The sequence below is a fragment of the Oncorhynchus kisutch genome, linkage group LG18 (assembly GCF_002021735.2).
Source record: "Oncorhynchus kisutch isolate 150728-3 linkage group LG18, Okis_V2, whole genome shotgun sequence".
Classification (NCBI taxonomy): domain Eukaryota; kingdom Metazoa; phylum Chordata; class Actinopteri; order Salmoniformes; family Salmonidae; genus Oncorhynchus; species Oncorhynchus kisutch.
Window position 1 is genome coordinate 31,799,087 of NC_034191.2, and position 18,103 is coordinate 31,817,189.

The following is an 18,103-nucleotide window of genomic DNA, read 5'->3' on the forward strand; positions in this document are numbered from 1 at the left end:
AGGCTCCAGTCTAGTGTTCTCCATCCATACCCTGGACCTGACCCTAACCCTGGGATTTTCCATACCCAAAGTAACCGTATTTGTTTATTTACCTTTCTGGAGAAAACAACTTCCCATATATATTATTGTTGCAGTGTTGCTGATCACTATATCTAACCAGGGGTTGGAAAACTCCAGAAACCATCCCGGTTGGAAGATTCCTGGAATCAGGAGTGATTGAGGGAATAAGCAGGAAATGTGGGAATTTTGCAACCTTAATCCAAGCATAACACCCATGTTGGTTTCCATGATGTGACCAATATGATAGTATCCTGTCTCCCTTTACTCAGGCAGGTAGGCTAAACCCAGCTCTAAAACTTGACTCTCAGTCTCATCATGATTTCATGCTGTGGTTATGCTCTGGGGCCAAGCCAGGGATTGATAAGAGGCAGAGAGCAGCTTCACTAACAGAGAGCAGCTTCACTAACATGAGACACACTAATGAGGCTGAGAAAGGTCCATGTCTTGTTATCCACTGACCTGGATGTTCTCACTTACCTAATATAAAACACTGCCTCTCCCATAGAGATAACCTCAGACCAATCATCTCTGCTAAGACTGATGAATAACCTACCTGTAGTAATGACTTATAAACCATTAGTCATTTGAACACTACACTGTTTAAACTGTTAAAACAAGCTACTCTGGAACATGGACCTGTAGTACATACCATCAGCTGGGTCGAGGATCTCCACAGTGCCTGTGTCAGGGAACTCCAGGGCAGCCATGACAGGTTCTGACAGAACAATCTGGAAGGCCTCAGACTGTTCGTACACTCCATCCTGCAAGATTCTCACCCTCCATGTAGCCGTGCTCTGACCTGGGTTAAACTGGACCTGCTTCTGGGCTTTACCACGGAAGTCCTTATCCTTCTCCGCCGTACCATCTCTGGTGCCGATGCCTGGGCGAGGGGGGAGGAGATGAGAGAGGGGAGGAGGAGGAAGAGGAAATTATTAGGACCTAGAAGCAATAAACATAAAAAAGTTATTATAATATGGGATTCAACAATATAAGGTCAAAAAGGTAGCATCCAGATATAATAACCAGTCAACAACTGAGAACAGAGCCCAGTCAGAGATGGGGTCAGAGAAGCAGTCAGTGTTAGATGAAGTTGTGATGTGTCAGCTAGCAGATGGCCCTGAAGTGGACCGGGAGGAGGGAGTATGGTAATCACAGAATGGTAATCAGGATGTCTTGACAGCAGAGCCTATTCCCTCTGCTGTCACTCAATCTGGCCCCTAGTGGTCTGACTGAACACAGAGGACACTGTAATATATGTCAATCTTACCAAGGTCAAATACCTACCATGCCACATTGGGAGATAGTTTTGCTTCCTTTCAAGATAGCTTAATTGTGTCAAGGTTATCTTTCTTGTGGGTAAAGCAGAATCAACTTAAAACAAGGTTCTCTATGCAGGTAGTGTAGAAGTATTGGTAGATTGACATTGTTGTTACTGACCAGCCTACTGAGTCTAGCCTGCCCAGCTGGCTGGTGATAGTTTGTGCCAGTGTTGTTTGATCAGACCTGCTGTCACAGGGCTGGTGACGATGGCAGGCCTCCTGCTGCTCAGCTAGCTACACAGCCACAATGAAGTGTTACACACACACACGCTCCCTGCGCTTAGCTCCCAGCAGGAGGTCCCCAGTAAATAGATGATAGCAGCCAAGCAGACCAACAAAAATATAAATAAATAAATAATAATAACAAAAAAACAAATACATGAAGAAGCAGATACTTTCCACGCTTCCTCTGAACAGACACAGAGAGAAAGAGAGAGAAGAGCAAGAGTGAGAAGAGAGAGAAGATAAAAGAGCAAGAGAGAGTCGAGAGAGAGAGAGAGAGAGAGAGAGAGAGAGAGAAAGAGATTCAAGTGAGGAAGAGAAAAGACAACAATAAAGAGTTTCAACGGTGCACAGATGGAGGCAAAAACGTACGAGTTGGGGTTTTGGACCAAAATTACCATTTCATTCTTTGAAGAAATGAAGGTGAAAGTGAGCTTTGATACGCCTGCATCGAGAAGGGAAATGGGCCCTGTAAGTGTTCATAGGGCTCCTACAGTTCTTGCTGACATGTGTTCATAGATAACATGGATGAGCTCAACAGAGCCAGGATAGTACTGGCAAGATGGCACCAACAGACATGGCAGCTCTGCTTCTAGCTCCTAAGCAACTTTGCAGTATTTTGTTTTTTTGTCTGTTATTTCTTACATTATCAGCCCAGAAAGTTTTTTTGTGTTATTATATACAGCCGGAAATAACTTTTGTATATCAGAGCGACGGTAACTCACCAGCATTACAAACAGGAATACGACTTTCCCGAATTGGATCCTTTGTTCGTACACCCCAGGGCAATTGAACTTATCCCAGAGGCTGCTCCAAGACGCCACCGGTGGAGAAGAGGTATTCAGAGAGGACTTCTAGTCAGCCTCTGGAAGCGTGCATACCATCCACCACTTCTGAATATATTACTCGCTAATGTTCAGTCTCTGAACATTAAAGTAGATGAGCTCAGGGCGAGGATCTCCTTCCAGAGAGACATCAGGGACTGTAACATACTCTGTTTCACGGAATCATGGCTCTCTCCGGATATACTGTCCGCGTCCACACAGCCAGCTGAGTTCTCAGTACGTCGCACAGACAGGAATAAAGAACTCTCCGGGAATAAGAAAGACGGGGTTGTATGTTTCATGATGAACTACTCATAGTGTGATTGTGATAACATACAGAAACTCAAGTCCTTTTGTTCACCCGGCCTAGAATACCTCACAATCAAATGCCGACCATATTACCTCCCAAGACAATTATCTTCGGTTATAGTCACAGCCGTGCATATTCCCCCTCAAGCCGATACCACGACAGCCCTGGACTGGAAACCACATATCCTGAGACCGCATTTATTATAGCTGGGGATTTTAACCAAGCAAATTTGAGGAAAATGATACCAGAAGTTCTATCAACAGATTGACTGTAGTACACTCGACTGCTACTCCAACTTCCGGGATGCCTACAAGGCCCTCACCCGCTCTCCCTTCGACAAATAAGATCATGACTCCATTTTGCTCATCCCTTCCAATAGGCAGAAACCCAAACAGGAAGTACCCGTGTTAAGGTCTATTCAACGCTGGTCTGACCAATCGGAATCCATGCTTCAAGATTGTTTTGAACATTGGGAATGGGATATGTATACACTGACACGGTGACTGAGTTCATCAGGAAGTGTATAGCGGATGTTGTTCCCACTGTGACTATTAAAACCTCCGGAGGCTGAAGAAATTCGGCTTGGCCCCTAAGACCCTCACAAACGTTACAGATGCACTATTGAGAGCATCCTGTCGGGCTGTATCACCGCCTGGTAGGACAACTGCACTGCCCGCAACCGCAGGGCTCTCCAGAGGGTGGTGCATTCTGCCCAATGCATCACCGAGGGCACACTGCCTGCCCTCCAGGACACCTACAGCACCCGATGTCACAGGAAGGCCAAAAAGATCATCAAGGACATCAACCACCGAGCCATGGCCTGTTCACCCCGCTATCATCCAGAAAGAGATCAGTACAGATGCATTAGAAGCTGTTTTTCAGTCTCTCGGATCCAGCTTTATCTCAAGGCCATCAGACTGTTTAATAGCCATTACAAGCCGGCTACCATCCGGTTACTCAACCCTGCACCTTCGAGGCTGCTGCCCTATATACATAGACATGGAATCACTGGTCACTTTAATAATGGATCCCTGGTCACTTTAATAATGTTTACATACTGCTTTTTTATTTTACCTTTATTTAACTAGGCAAGTTGAATCAGCAATACAAAATTGGGTTTAATTATGTATTTACTAAATACCTAACTAATCACACAGAATTACACGTACACATAATTAATCATAACTTGATTACAAATTACGTCAAAGGAAAATGTACCTAGCGGGCGGAACAGATATGACAGCTTGTTACACAAAAGAAAAGGGGCTGTTTTGAGTGAAAGAGCGGGAAGACTGAGGAACAAAGGGTGAAGCTGTGCTATCGTAAATACAGTATCTTATGCATTCTAAATTACTGCCCATTTGGAAAAGGAAAATGCTATAAATATTTACTCTGAGCTGCGCTTCGGTAGGTTGGTGGTAGATGGAAGGCCGTGTTGCCAAACAGAGTCCTTTGAAGAATGTTTCTGGTGGTCAATTGGATACGTTGTAGTAACGTCGTTGTGTGATAGACGGGATACTCTGTCTGTTCCTTCCTAACCCTCGTTTGCAGCTGCTGTTGATAACTTAACGGCTAGGAGGTATCACTTCTGTAGTGAATAAGAGTTCGAAGTTCATACCATTCGAAACCAAAGCTCACGCTGATGTTGGCTTCGTTCTGTAGTTATTATCTGAACCATTCTGACATCAGGCCGTCGTCCTCACATCCCCGGAACAGGAGGTTATATTGTCGTCAAGGCTTTATATAGGAAGGGAGAGGAGGGCATGTTTGAAAAGTTTTATAGCCCATGTCCCTTCACAGGGGCAGGCCACTGATTGAGCAGAGCCCTACCTTATGTAAACCCAAATCTCACATTTTAGAAGCTAAAATCACATTTCATCCCATCACGAAGAATTTCATATTCAAACATTTACATTGAACAACAATTCCATGTGAATCCGATAACTCTGATGTGTAGACTTTCCACTGTAGAGTTTGTCATCTTATCATTGATGAGAATGTCTCAGATGACAACCGAACTGACATCATATTCATTAAGTACCACCGCATATGTTCAATTGGTCGGATTACCAGATTATAGTTCATTTCCCCCACATTCTGATTTTCCCAGAATATCTATGTTAACCAAAGGGGTTTGCAAATGTAACATCAGTAGGGTAGAGAGAGGAAAAAGGGGGGAAGAGGTATTTATGAATGTCATAAACCAACCCCCAGGCCAACGTCATGACAAAAAAATGCAATACTGTATTATATTCTATTTTAGTCAATACAATGCCAACATTGCTCATAGTAATATTTATAGATTTCTTAACTGTATTCTTTTACTTCAGATTTGTGTGTATTGTTGTGAATTGTTAGATACTACTGCACCGTTGGAGCTAGGAACACAAGTATTTCGCTACACCCGCAATTACATCTGATAAATACAGTGAGAGAAAAAAGTATTTGATCCCCTGCTGATTTTGTACGTTTGCCCACTGACAAAGGAATGATCAGTCTATAATTTTAATGGTAGGTTTATTTGAACAGTGAGAGACAGAATAACAACAACAAAAATCCTGAAAAACACATGTTAAAAATGTTAGAAATTGATTTGCATTTTAATGAGGGAAATACGTATTTGACCGCCTCTCAATCAGAAAGATTTCTGGCTCCCAGGTGTCTTTATACAGGTAACGAGCTGAGATTAGGAGCACTCTTACTTACTCTTACTCTTAAAGGGAGTGCTCCTTATCTCAGTTTGTCACCTGTATAAAAGACACCTGTCCACAGAAGCAATCAATCAGATTCCAAACTCTCCACCATGGCCAAGACCAAAGAGCTCTCCAAGGATGTCAGGGACAAGATTGTAGACCTACACAAGCCTGGAATGGGCGACAAGACCGTCGCCAAGCAGCTTGGTGAAAAGGTGACAACAGTTGGTGCGATTATTCGCAAATGGAAGAAACACAAAAGAACTGTCAATCTCCCTCGGCCTGGGGCTCCATGCAAGATCTCACCTCATGGAGTTGCAATGATCATGAGAACGGTGAGGAATCAGCCCAGAACTACACTGGAGGATCTTGTCAATGATCTCAAGGCAGCTGGGACCATAGTCACCAAGAAAACAATTGGTAACACACTACGCCTTGAAGGACTGCAGCGCCCGCAAGATCCCCCTGCTCAAGTAAGCACATATACATGCCTGTCTGAAGTTTGCCAATGAACATCTGATTGATTCAGAGGACAACTGGGTGAAAGTGTTGTGGTCCGATGAGACCAAAATGGAGCTCTTTGGCATCAACTCAACTCGCCGTGTTTGGAGGAGGAAGAATGTTGCCTATGACCCCAAGAATACCATCCCCACCGTCAAACATGGCGGTGGAAACATTATGCTTTGGGGGTGTTATTCTGCTAAGGGGACAGGACAACTTCACTGCATCAAAGGGACGATGGACGGGGTCATGTACCATCGAATCTTGGGTGAGAACCTCCTTCCCTCAGCCAGGGCATTGAAAATGAGTCGTGGATGGGTATTCCAGCATGACAATGACCCAAAACACATGGCCAAGGCAACAAAGGAGTGGCTCAAGAAGAAGCACATTAAGGTCCTGGAGTGGCCTAGCCAGTCTCCAGTCCTTAATCCCATAGATAATCTGTGGAGGGAGCTGAAGGTTCGAGTTGCCAAACGTCAGCCTCGGAAACTTAATGACTTGGAGAAGATCTGCAAAGAGGAGTGGGACAAAATCCCTCCTGAGATGTGTGCAAACCTGGTGGCCAACTACAAGAAGTACTAAGTCATGTTTTGCAGAGGGGTCAAATACTTATTTCCCTCATTAAAATGCAAATCAATTTATAACATTTTTGACATGCATTTTTCTGGATTTTTTGTTGTTGTTATTCTGTCTCTCACTGTTCAAATAAACCTACCATTAAAATTATACACTGATCATTTCTTTGTCGGTGGGCAAACGTACAAAATCAGCAGGGGATCAAATACTTTTTCCCCCTCACTGTATGTGCAGAAGGAAGGAGCACAGTTGGCTCCCTAACTCTGTCTGAATCCCAAATGAAACCCTATCCCCTACATAGTTCACTACTTTTTACCAGAGCCCTATATGGGTTCTGGTCAAAACTAGTGTACTATATAGGGAATAGGATGCTATTTGGGAAGCAGGCTCTGTCTCTCACACAACAGAAGGAGGACTACAGCGCCCTGATCCCAGCAGCAGCTCTAGGCTGACATGTTTGCTTTAGCCTATAAAGCAGTAGGCTAGCTCTTCATAGATGCTAGACTAGCACTGCCCGTGATGCACACGACGCTACCGAACGCCTCACAACGTCCAATAAAAGAACCAGGCGTCCAGTTAAAAGTAGTGCACTATATAAGGAATAGGGTGCCATTTCAGACGCATCCTAGGTCTTGTCATCAGGGCTGGGATGGAGCAGACATCCTCTGTCTCCTCTCTGTGTGAAGCACTGGCCTGTCAGACTGATCTGAACCCTGTGAGCCTGCTTCATCTGAAGGTTTGGCTTTCTCTTTCTGTCTCCCTCCATCCTTTAAAGTTTGAGATCCATTAGGCACATTGAGGAACAGAAAAGAATGCCAGTGTCCTGTGTGTGCTTCTGGAGGTGTTCCTAAATGCACCCTATTCCCTATATAGTGGCCTACCATAGGTCTCTGGTTAAAAGTAGTGCACTATGTAGGGAATAGGGTGCCATTTGGGATGCATTCCAAATATATCCTGTTCTGTTCTGCCTAACCTCATATAAGCATGGAGAGACAAACCTTTCACTGATGCAATGATGTTCATCTGAGAAATATATCAATATACTCTCAAATACTATCACATTTAGGGGAGTACCGTAGAAATCTTTTTAAATATCTTTTAAAAACAGCTTCAGAAGGGAGAGGGAGAGCGAGATCATTAGCTAACAGAGACACAGGGCTGCTTCCAAATTGGTACTCTATTCCATATATAATGCTGTACATTAGACCAGAGCCCTGTGGCCAACACTGGGCCCTGGTCAAAAGTAGTGCACTATATAGAGAATATTTCGGGCCATTTGGGATGCACACAGGGACAACGTAACACACCACAGCCTCAAAGCTAGCAAAGACACAGTGAGACACAGCTGGGGACAACTCAATACACCCGACCCATCTGATCTGACCTCACACTTCAGCTATTCAAACTAGCATAGCTTTATTGACATCCCGAACATATAGCGATACCAGACAAAAACAATGAAAACCATACCAGTGGTGCCAGTAGTAGTCAGCCATAAAACCTTTGTTATAAACCCTGTGTATAAACTTGTGTTATAAAACTATGGTTTACGGTTGTTATAAACCCTGTGTATAAACTTTGTGATATAAACTATGGTTCACTGTTGTTATACACCATGTGTATAAACTTTGTGTTATAAACTAAGGTTTACTGTTGTTATAAACCCTGTGTATAAACTGTGTGTTAAAACTAAGGTTTACTGTTGTTATAAACCCTGTGTATAAACTGTGTGTTAAAACTAAGGTTTACTGTTGTTATAAACCCTGTGTATAAACTGTGTGTTAAAACTAAGGTTTACTGTTGTTATAAACCCTGTGTATAAACTGTGTGTTAAAACTAAGGTTTACTGTTGTTATAAACCCTGTGTATAAACTGTGTGTTAATACTAAGGTTTACTGTTGTTATAAACCCTGTGTATAAACTGTGTGTTAAAACTAAGGTTTACTGTTGTTATAAACCCTGTGTATAAACTGTGTGTTAAAACTAAGGTTTACTGTTGTTATAAACCCTGTGTATAAACTGTGTGTTAAAACTAAGGTTTACTGTTGTTATAAACCCTGTGTATAAACTGTGTGTTAAAACTAAGGTTTACTGTTGTTATAAACCCTGTGTATAAACTGTGTGTTAAAACTAAGGTTTACTGTTGTTATAAACCCTGTGTATAAACTGTGTGTTAAAACTAAGGTTTACTGTTGTTATAAACCCTGTGTATAAACTGTGTGTTAAAACTAAGGTTTACTGTCCCATCTTTTGTTGCACTGTGTTTACTCCCTATTCAGTCCTGGACAGTAAAATATAAGGAATGTTCACAGAGAGAGGCGTCTAACTCGGCGACAGCGGGCGTCTTTCTGACGACAACCAACTCTGCGTAACCTCTCCCGTGAGCCCTTGCTGTCCCCAGGAGGGTCGTCCTGTCTGATTGGCTAAAATAACAAATCCTGCCCTGAGGAGAGGAGTCAGGGGTGAAAGGTTGTTTACTGTATGACCCGGAAGTTTTCTGTCCCTCCCCTGCTCTGTCTGAGTAATAGAGATTGGCCCTCCATTATTCTTGGTGTGTGTCCCAAATGGCACCTTGGGACACACAAATGGCATATAGAGTGCACTACTTTTGTCAGGACATCCATTAACATCCCTTTCCTTTAGAATATGTGAAAATTGGACAAGGAGTGATTGGACTATGAGCGACAGTTGGCTCTTAGATCTAGGGGCAGGTGACGTAACTGAGCCATGCTAACTCAGCCATCCGCTACATGAACATGACAGGCTGAAAAGCTGTGGAGCTTCCCTGGAGGGATAGAGCCAAGGATGTCATGATGATATCTATGGATGTACTGACTCTGATGGGAATAGAGTGCCATTCAGGACACAGACAATGTGCATAATGAGGAGTATAATTAGAAGGTAGTTTGACTCACTGACGAAGGATGTCTCTCCCAGGTATCCTCGTCGTTTGAGGACCACCTCCAGGTACTTGGCCTCCTCATCCACCACATAGTACTCCTTCTCCAGGGAGACCCAGGCCCAGTTCAGCCTGAACACCTGGTTCTTCAGCCTGTTGCCTCCTAAACACACACACACACACACACAGAACCTAATTATCAGCACCCTCAGAAACGATCACTTCACAATGTGTCTTATGTGCCACCTAACAGACACTTTCATCCAAAGTGACAGTATAGTGAGTACAGGAAACACACACACACACACACACACACACACACACACACACACACACACACACACACACACACACGTACATGTGTGGATGTTTGTCTTTGTAAACAACAACAGTCAACAACAACAAAAACATGAGAGGGAAATCATTCAGCACCAGAAGCAGTTAAGCTTCTGAACACATTATTTGCACTTCAAAACATTTATAATGGAAAAGCTGTTTGTTTTCAGGACATGTTCCTATCTCAACATCTTTTCATCCGAGTAATTTCACGGTGGTATTATGGGTACCTGTAGGACAGCTAGACTCCCTGCCTATATTTGGTGGGAGGCATATGTATCAGCACAAACACACGCGCATGCACACAAGAACAGGCAAACACACACACACAGCCACAGTATATTCAGTGGGAGTTATCAGTGCAGAGGAGGAAGTATAAAGTAGAAGGTCTAATTGGCTTCATAGTAATTAAGAGATAAAGGTTAGTCTGTGTGTGTCTGTGTGTGTGTGTGTGTGTGTGTGTGGGTTGTTTTATCAGTCCTGTTTGAAGTGGAATTCAAAGCTCTGTATTCCTGGAGGGCAGCACTGCCTGTTACCATACTGACCACAGAGAGAGCAACACCACACACAGACATCAAACGCACACACAAAATGACAAGTCATAGCATGTAGACGCTTACACGAGCACGCATGCAAGCACACACACACATACTATTGGCATGAACAGCAGGTTTATAACAGTGGCTCCAAGCACCTCAGCCTAAACAGTGTGAAATGAGGGATGACGGGAATGAAGGGAGAAAATGGAGAGGAGGGAGATGGAGGAATTAAGGGAGAGGAGGGAGATGGAGAGATGAAGGGAGAGGAGGGAGACTGAGGAATGAAGGGAGAAAATGGAGAGGAGGGAGAGGCAGGAATGAACGGAGTGGAGGGAGAATGAGTGATGAAGGGAGAGGAGGAGACGGAGAGATGAAGGGAGAGGAGGAGATGGAGAGATTATGGGAGAGGAGGAGATGGAGAGATTATGGGAGAGGAGGAGATGGAGAGATGAAGGGAGAGGAGGAGATGGAGAGATGAAGGGAGAGGAGGAGATGGAGAGATTATGGGAGAGGAGGGAGAGGGAGGAATGAAGGGAGAGGAGGGAGAGGGAGGAATGAAGGAAGAGGAGGGAGAGGGAGGAATGAAGGAAGAGGAGGGAGAGGGAGGAATGAAGGAAGAGGGAGATTATGGGAGAGGGAGGAATGAAGGGAGAGGAGGGAGATGGAGAGATTATGGGAGAGGCGGGAGATGGAGAGATTATGGGAGAGGAGGGAGAGGGAGGGATGAAGGGAGAGGAGGGAGATTAAGAGATGATGGGAGGAGTGAGATGGAGGATTGAAGGGAGAGGAGGGAAATTAAGAGAGGATGGAGAGAGGAGGGAGATGGAGGAATGAAGGGAGAGGAGGGAAATTAAGAGAGGATGGGAGAGGAGGGATGAAGGTAGAGGAGGGAGACAGACCCATGTGTTTCTACAGTACAGCTGGACAGCTGGCAGATGTGAGGTGGGAGGAATGAAAGGGTGAAAGAGAAACTACATGGCGGGTCTGAATCAGAGTTCCAAATGGCTTCTCATTGCCTATATTCATCACATTCTAACGCGGACTTCGAAGCCAGTTCCACTGCTTTTTTAAATTTGGTTTCCCTCTAATCAGGGACTAAATTAGACCTGGGACACTAGGTGGGTAATGAATTACCAGGTAAAACAGAAAGCCCTATGTGCCCCCAGTCAAACGTAGTCCATTATATAGGGAATGGGGTGCCATTTGGGACACATTTTGTTCTGAGGCCCTAATCCCCCAGTCCCCTCTCTCCTCTCCTTCATTCTACCCTTCCCCCTGACAACCCTTCTCCCAGTTGTCATGGTCAGTAAATCTGTCATGTCCAGTCGCCCACTCTGCTATGTAGCTTTTTCCCTTTCAAGAGAGGGTGAGACCTACACATTCACAAAGCGTTACTGTTTTATTGTGTGTGTGTGTGTGTGTGTGTGTGTGTGTGTGTGTGTGTGTGTGTGTGTGTGTGTGTGTGTGTGTGTGTGTGTGTAGAAGGGCATGTAGCATGGTGAGTGAGTGGAAATGTGGCCTATATTGCACCTGTTCATTGCTGTTTCATGTGACTAACACACATTCCCTTACCTGGACTTCAATAGGACTTAAACATGTGACACCAGAAGAGGATCAACACTAGGTCATACCAGGGCCAGCAGAGCAAACACACAGTAGAGGTCAGGAGACAAAGAAGAACTTAGAAATGGTTGTTTTTCGTTCACAACTAAACTCAGACACGTATTAACTCATCCTGAATCTGTCAAGGAGACTCTGTGGAAGAAAACACCTCATGACTTTATCATGAACCAATGAACCAACTCAGACATCCCTGCCTAAACCATGGAGTAAACTATGCTGAACCACATCATGGCCAAAAGGAAAAGACAGAGCTAGAGGAGAGGAGACCAAACTCATTAGATCTGATTCTGTCAACAAGACTCTGTGGAAGAAGAAAACACCTCATGACTTTATTATGAACCAATGAACCAACTCAAGACCTCACTGCCGCCGAAATCTCTACCTGTCTTCTGAACAGAGAAAAGAACATGAATATGACAAAGATATGACTGAACTAACATAGAAGACGAAGGAGAATAAAGTGAAGATGCCGAAAGTAGAGCTAAATAAAGTGGAGATGATGAGGATAACGGCTGAACTAACTGAAGGGCTGCCAGTTTCCTGGCTCATCTTCAAAGTCTGATTGTTTCCACGGTAATGGGTGGGTATCCTAGAACGGTACTATATTCGGTACTATTAATGTAAACCAAGCTACTACAGTACATCCATGCCACTGGCCCAAGCCTGTAGATTCTCAGGGGTTAAGGCCATACTAGGAGTAGAGTTGGGTCTAATAACTCTCTACTTTAATAACTCCTGCAGGTAAGACGTCTGCTGGAGTGAAAAGAGCTTTTCCCCCTGTGTGTGTTCTGGATTACTCTGCTGGAACAGAGGGGTGTGTGTGTTTAGATCTCCCTACCTTGTACTAGGGCTTAGAGGGAGCAGCTAGACCCATGCCACAGGTAATCACAGTGTGTGTGATCTCTGAGTAGTGAAGTCTACTGGTTTTAATCACCTGGCCCTCTCCCACCACAGACATCATCTCTTTATGGAAAACTGCTACAAACTCCTCGTTTCCTTCCAGGACTCAGGAGAGTCGTGACGGCTACTGGACCTATTCTCTAGCACATTAATCACCTGGATCTACCCCACCACAGCAGTCACAGACAACTTCAGAAACTCTGCTACAAACTCCTTCAACAACCTGTAGAGTTATACAACGACGCTAATAAGCACTCACAGCTGTTGTAAGAGATTTCAGACTGAATAGAATATTGTGTGAAGAGAAGACGGATCCTCCTAACTTCCTGGGTATGCTGGATTAAAGTTAGGATCTTATTGTGGAACACTTGGCATCGTCTCTATGTTCACACAATGTTGCTAATGTTAGCCTGATACTATTCCTCTCCTCTCGTCTCAGATGTGTAACAGCAAAGGCTTTGGGATGCATCTCAAATAGCACCCTATTCCCTATATAGTGTTCTACTTTTCAAAAAGGGAATAGGGGTGCCATTTGGAATGCAGTTTGTCTTCAGTGCCAGTTACCCACAGGGAGGTCCTAAGACCATGTACAGGTACAATACCACACGAGTCTGCCTGTTCCCCGGTCATACATCTCATTGTGAACATTACACGGTGGCATGATGTCTAATCATTTACATTACGCTGGGGGCAACATTCCCCTCAAGCTAGGCTTCAAAAGGTACCCTCCTCCACCTTACCTCGACATTAACCACTTTCAAGATCACCTGCTTGTGGGCAGGAAAAGTAGCCAACATGGAGGGCGAAATCCAAAGCAGTGCAATGCTTTCAGAACGCAGCCCAAACAACTACCTCTTTCCCTACTGTATTTATTTTATTTATTTATTTTGCTCCTTTGCACCCCATTATTTTTATTTCTACTTTGCACATTCTTCCACTGCAAATCTACCATTCCAGCTATATTGTATTTACTTTGCCACCATGGCCTTTTTTTGCCTTTACCTCCCTTATATCTCACCTCATTGCTCACATCGTATATAGACTTGTTTCTACTGTATTATTGACTGTATGTTTGTTTTACTCCATGTGTAACTCTGTGTCGTTGTATGTGTCGAACTGCTTTGCTTTATCTTGGCCAGGTCGCAATTGTAAATGAGAACTTGTTCTCAACTTGTCTACCTGGTTAAATAAAGGTAGAAACAACAACAACAACAACAAAAACGTTAGAAACACTTTTTACATTCATAATTCAGGAATATCAGTGAATAATTCTTTATCATATGAGCCAGTCATCATCAGGTTTGGGAGGCCAGAATTACAACACCACTGGGTGCTTGTGTTAGGCAGCTGTAGTGTGTTGGTGCAAGTAGCCAGAGGTCCATTTCCTTCCATAAGGTTATTTCTCAGTAATTAAGATAAGCAGGAGTTGAAGTAAGAACACTTCAAAGAGGCCCTAGAAAAACATCTCAGTTAATCTTTAACCGCCGCCCAGGGTCATTCTGCTGAGCTACAGGTTAGCTGTCTAAATTGGTTTCCCATGTTCCTCCTCATTCCCAGCCAAAGGACAAGCAGTCACCAGTCACTTTTCTCTAAAGTATACACCAGACTAAAAACCCAGCTAATGTCCTCTGTTGCCAGTCCCAGAGTCACTTTAGATTAGACTCTTGATCTATGTAAATGTTGTCACACTGTGCTCATTATAGATTGGAAAATCTATAATGAAAAATCTATATATGAAATCTATAATGGAAAATACATTAGATTAAATATGTTAATTCACCTATTCTCCCATGTCAATCGAGCTTTACTGTTGATACCAATGTGTGTCAGCGTGAAGCCTTGATCATGGTATTGTACTGTTAAAAGTAACTCTACTGGGCTGTGTAATGATGGACAGGAGAACTCTGTGAGGGAAGGTAGGGAATGTAGGCGGCTGAGCTGAGTGGTGCCAGTGCCAACTCTGTGCCCTTGTCTCCCACACAGTGTCCTTGTCTCTTGTCTCCACTCACACAGCAGACGGTCCTTATTTGGTGACCCTGGGGACCTGGATGCTCAACGGGTCCTTTTCTCTCTCTCCGTGTCTGTCTCAGGTCCTCCTCCACTCAGTCACCTTCTCTCACCTAGCAAGGCAGGCAGGCAGGATCAGCAGTCCTCGACCCACTGAGCTGCTCTACACTGAGTAAGCAGCAAAATAACCCTGGCTGACTGGGACAATGTGTTTAAAAATACACTACACTGTACACATTAAGATGTTTACCTAGACTGAGTAATGGGTCCTGGTCAAAAGTAGTGCACTATATAAAGGGCATAGGGTGCCATTTGGGACACACATGTTTCTCGCAACAATGGGCAATAAGCCAAGCTCTGAGGACCGGACATGTATCTCTCTCTGTTATTTATTACCACGCCACACTGTATAAAACTCCCATTACAGAGGATCCTACTGCTGAAGGAGAGAGAGAGTTAGAGAAAGAGAGAGAGATGCAGCCTAATCAGACTAAACTCTATATAAGCAGTAATGAGAGAGGGGGTGGAGGAGGATAATAGGGGCTGAATTAGAGAGGAGGTGGGAGTCACATCTATCATTGAACCAGGTCAGATTAAAGAGCTATTATAACAGATGGCTGTTTATTAGACAATTGTGAAGCAAGGCTACATATCCTTAACCCTTGTCCACAGGCAGGACTAAAGGACGTTAACCTTTAGACACTAGCTTTAACTCATTAACCCTTGGGCTCATAGACTTTCAGGGAGTAGGACAGCAATAAATCAGACATAAATCTGGATATGCGTCTGGCCTATTTTAACAATTTGTTCACTCAAGAGGTCTTTGGGATAGTGGTAACTCTGAGGGGACATTTTTAAGATCCTGAAAGGAAGGCCAAAGGTGGCTTTGAACATAGGAGATATGAGAGGGAGAGATAGAGGTGAGCGAGAGAGAAGGAGGGACATGGAGAATAGAGGGAGGGAATGAGAACCATCTAAGACAGGGGTCTTCAACCAGGGACCCCCTCCCAGGAAAACCAGCGACCCAGACCTCATACGTTGGCAAAATTTTGTCTTAACAACAGGTGAATGAAGAAGTAATCAACATTTTAAAATAGATTTGGTAGATCGTTTTTTCATTAATATTGACCTCCCCAGAAAACTTACCAGCAGCCAGCGGCACTTGCCTCACCGGTAGCCTATTCACGTGTGTGTGAGTGTAATTGGCTCCAATTAGTGTAATTTCCTCAATATTAGGAGGCAAGAAATAAAGCTGACATCTAATTTCTATTATAAACTGGGTAGTTTGAGCCCTGAATTCTGATTGGCTGACAGAAAGGTATATCAGACCGTATACCACGGGTATGACAAAATAGTTATTTTTACTGCTCTAATTACATTGGTAAACAGTTTATAATAGCACAAACCCCATCCCTCTGGGGTTTGTGAAATATGGCCAATATACCATGGCTTAGCCGTGGTATATTGGTCATATACCACACCCCCTCGGGCCGTGCTTAACTGTAGGTATGTACTGCAATTTTTATTGCATTGGTTAATTCTGTTGTTGCTAGCGATACACATAAAAATATTGAATAATATATATTTTGTCAACTTAATCCGCTTCAATATTTGACCCCCTGCAGTGACCCCCTCCTCCTCAAAGCTCTGGGTGAAGACCCTGATCTAAGGCTCAGAGAAACCAGTTCCTCCTCAAAGTCCCGGGTGAAGACCCTGATCTAAGGCTCAGAGAAACCAGTTCCTCCTCAAAGCCCCAGGTGAAGATCCTGATCTAAGGCTCAGAGAAACCAGTTCCTCCTCAAAGCCCCGGGTGAATACCCTGATCTAAGGCTCAGAGAAACCAGTTCCTCCTCAAAGCCCCAGGTGAAGTTCCTGATCTAAGGCTCAGAGAAACCAGTTCCTCCCCAAAGCCCCGGGTGAAGACCCTGATCTAAGGCTCAGAGAAACCAGCTCCTCCTCAAAGCCCCGGGTGAAGACCATGATCTAAGGCTCAGAGAAACCAGTTCCTCCTCAAAGCCCCGGGTGAAGACTCTGATCTAAGGCTCAGAGAAACCAGTTCCTCCTCAAAGCCCCGGGTGAAGACCCTGATCTAAGGCTCAGAGAAACCAGTTCCTCCTCAAAGCCCCGGGTGAAGACCCTGATCTAAGGCTCAGAGAAACCAGTTCCTCCTCAAAGCCCCGGGTGAAGACCCTGATCTAAGGCTCAGAGAAACCAGTTCCTCCTCAAAGCCCCGGGTGAAGACCATGATCTAAGGCTTAGAGAAACAGGTCTTTGTTCTCAGAATTCTTTGAGCTTAACATCTGTCCCTCCATTATAAAGATTCTTTAGCTTCCACTGGCCTCCCATATTATTGACTCCACTTACCAACAGAAAAGTGTTTAACACCATTGGTATGCAGAGGAGCACAAGGCGCTCAATAAACGTGAGACAAGGTGCAACAACAAAAAAGCGGGGGGGGCAGGAGCCCTTCTCTTTAGAGGAGTAATTCCCAAAGATCTGATTTCAGATGGGGCTCCTTTATTTGAATCCCAGGGAAAAGAGAGGAGAGGAGGGGGAGACTAGAGGGAGACAGGCACGGGGGAATGCCAGGAAATACACTGCGTCCAAAGGTTGCTCCTGTCCTGGCCAGACATGGGTTCAAATTCTATTCAAAATATTTTGAGCGTTTGCTCTAGCCTGTCTGGAGTGTCAGATGGGTGAGATTTAACATTTTCAGACTTTTCTATTGGTCGATTGTGCCTTGCAAGCTCAATCAAGCACAGACACATTATTAGAATTTCTTTCAAATAATATTTGAACCCAGGTCTAGTCCTGGGAGTCTGCTGCTCCATGCTCCAGTTACTTCACTGATGATGCTATTCCCAACACACTGGATAAACTCTCCTACACAATGGGTAGATGAATGCACACTATGGAGAGTGTTGAGTAAATACTCCACTCTCTAGTTTGCCCGGACGCACAGGCATCGCTCAGTTCAGACAATGTGACAAGGTTTGGAAGGATGGCCAGGCGAGACCGCTCTCTAGTCATTTTTACAGCATTGAATTAGGTGAGAAATATTATGAAAAGAATACAAAAAATAAGTCAAATATGTTGATTTCATATAATTATGCATGAGAAACCAGTAGGAAATGTTTTTCCAAACAAGCAGAACAATCTGCTAAAGTATCCAGTATTTTTAACCTTAGGTAGTTTGGTAAAGGTCAATGTAACTGGAAATGTGTGGCATGTGCACATTTATACAACAGGTGGGTCTAATCCTGAATGCTGATTGGTTAAAACCACATTCCAGCC

The 18,103-nt window shown here is 44.1% G+C and overlaps 1 pseudogene; it reads right to left on the bottom strand.

Moving 5' to 3' along the window:
* LOC109909103 (FRAS1-related extracellular matrix protein 2-like) overlaps positions 1 to 18,103 on the bottom strand; it is a 107,690-nt pseudogene that overhangs the window by 57,832 nt on the left and 31,755 nt on the right.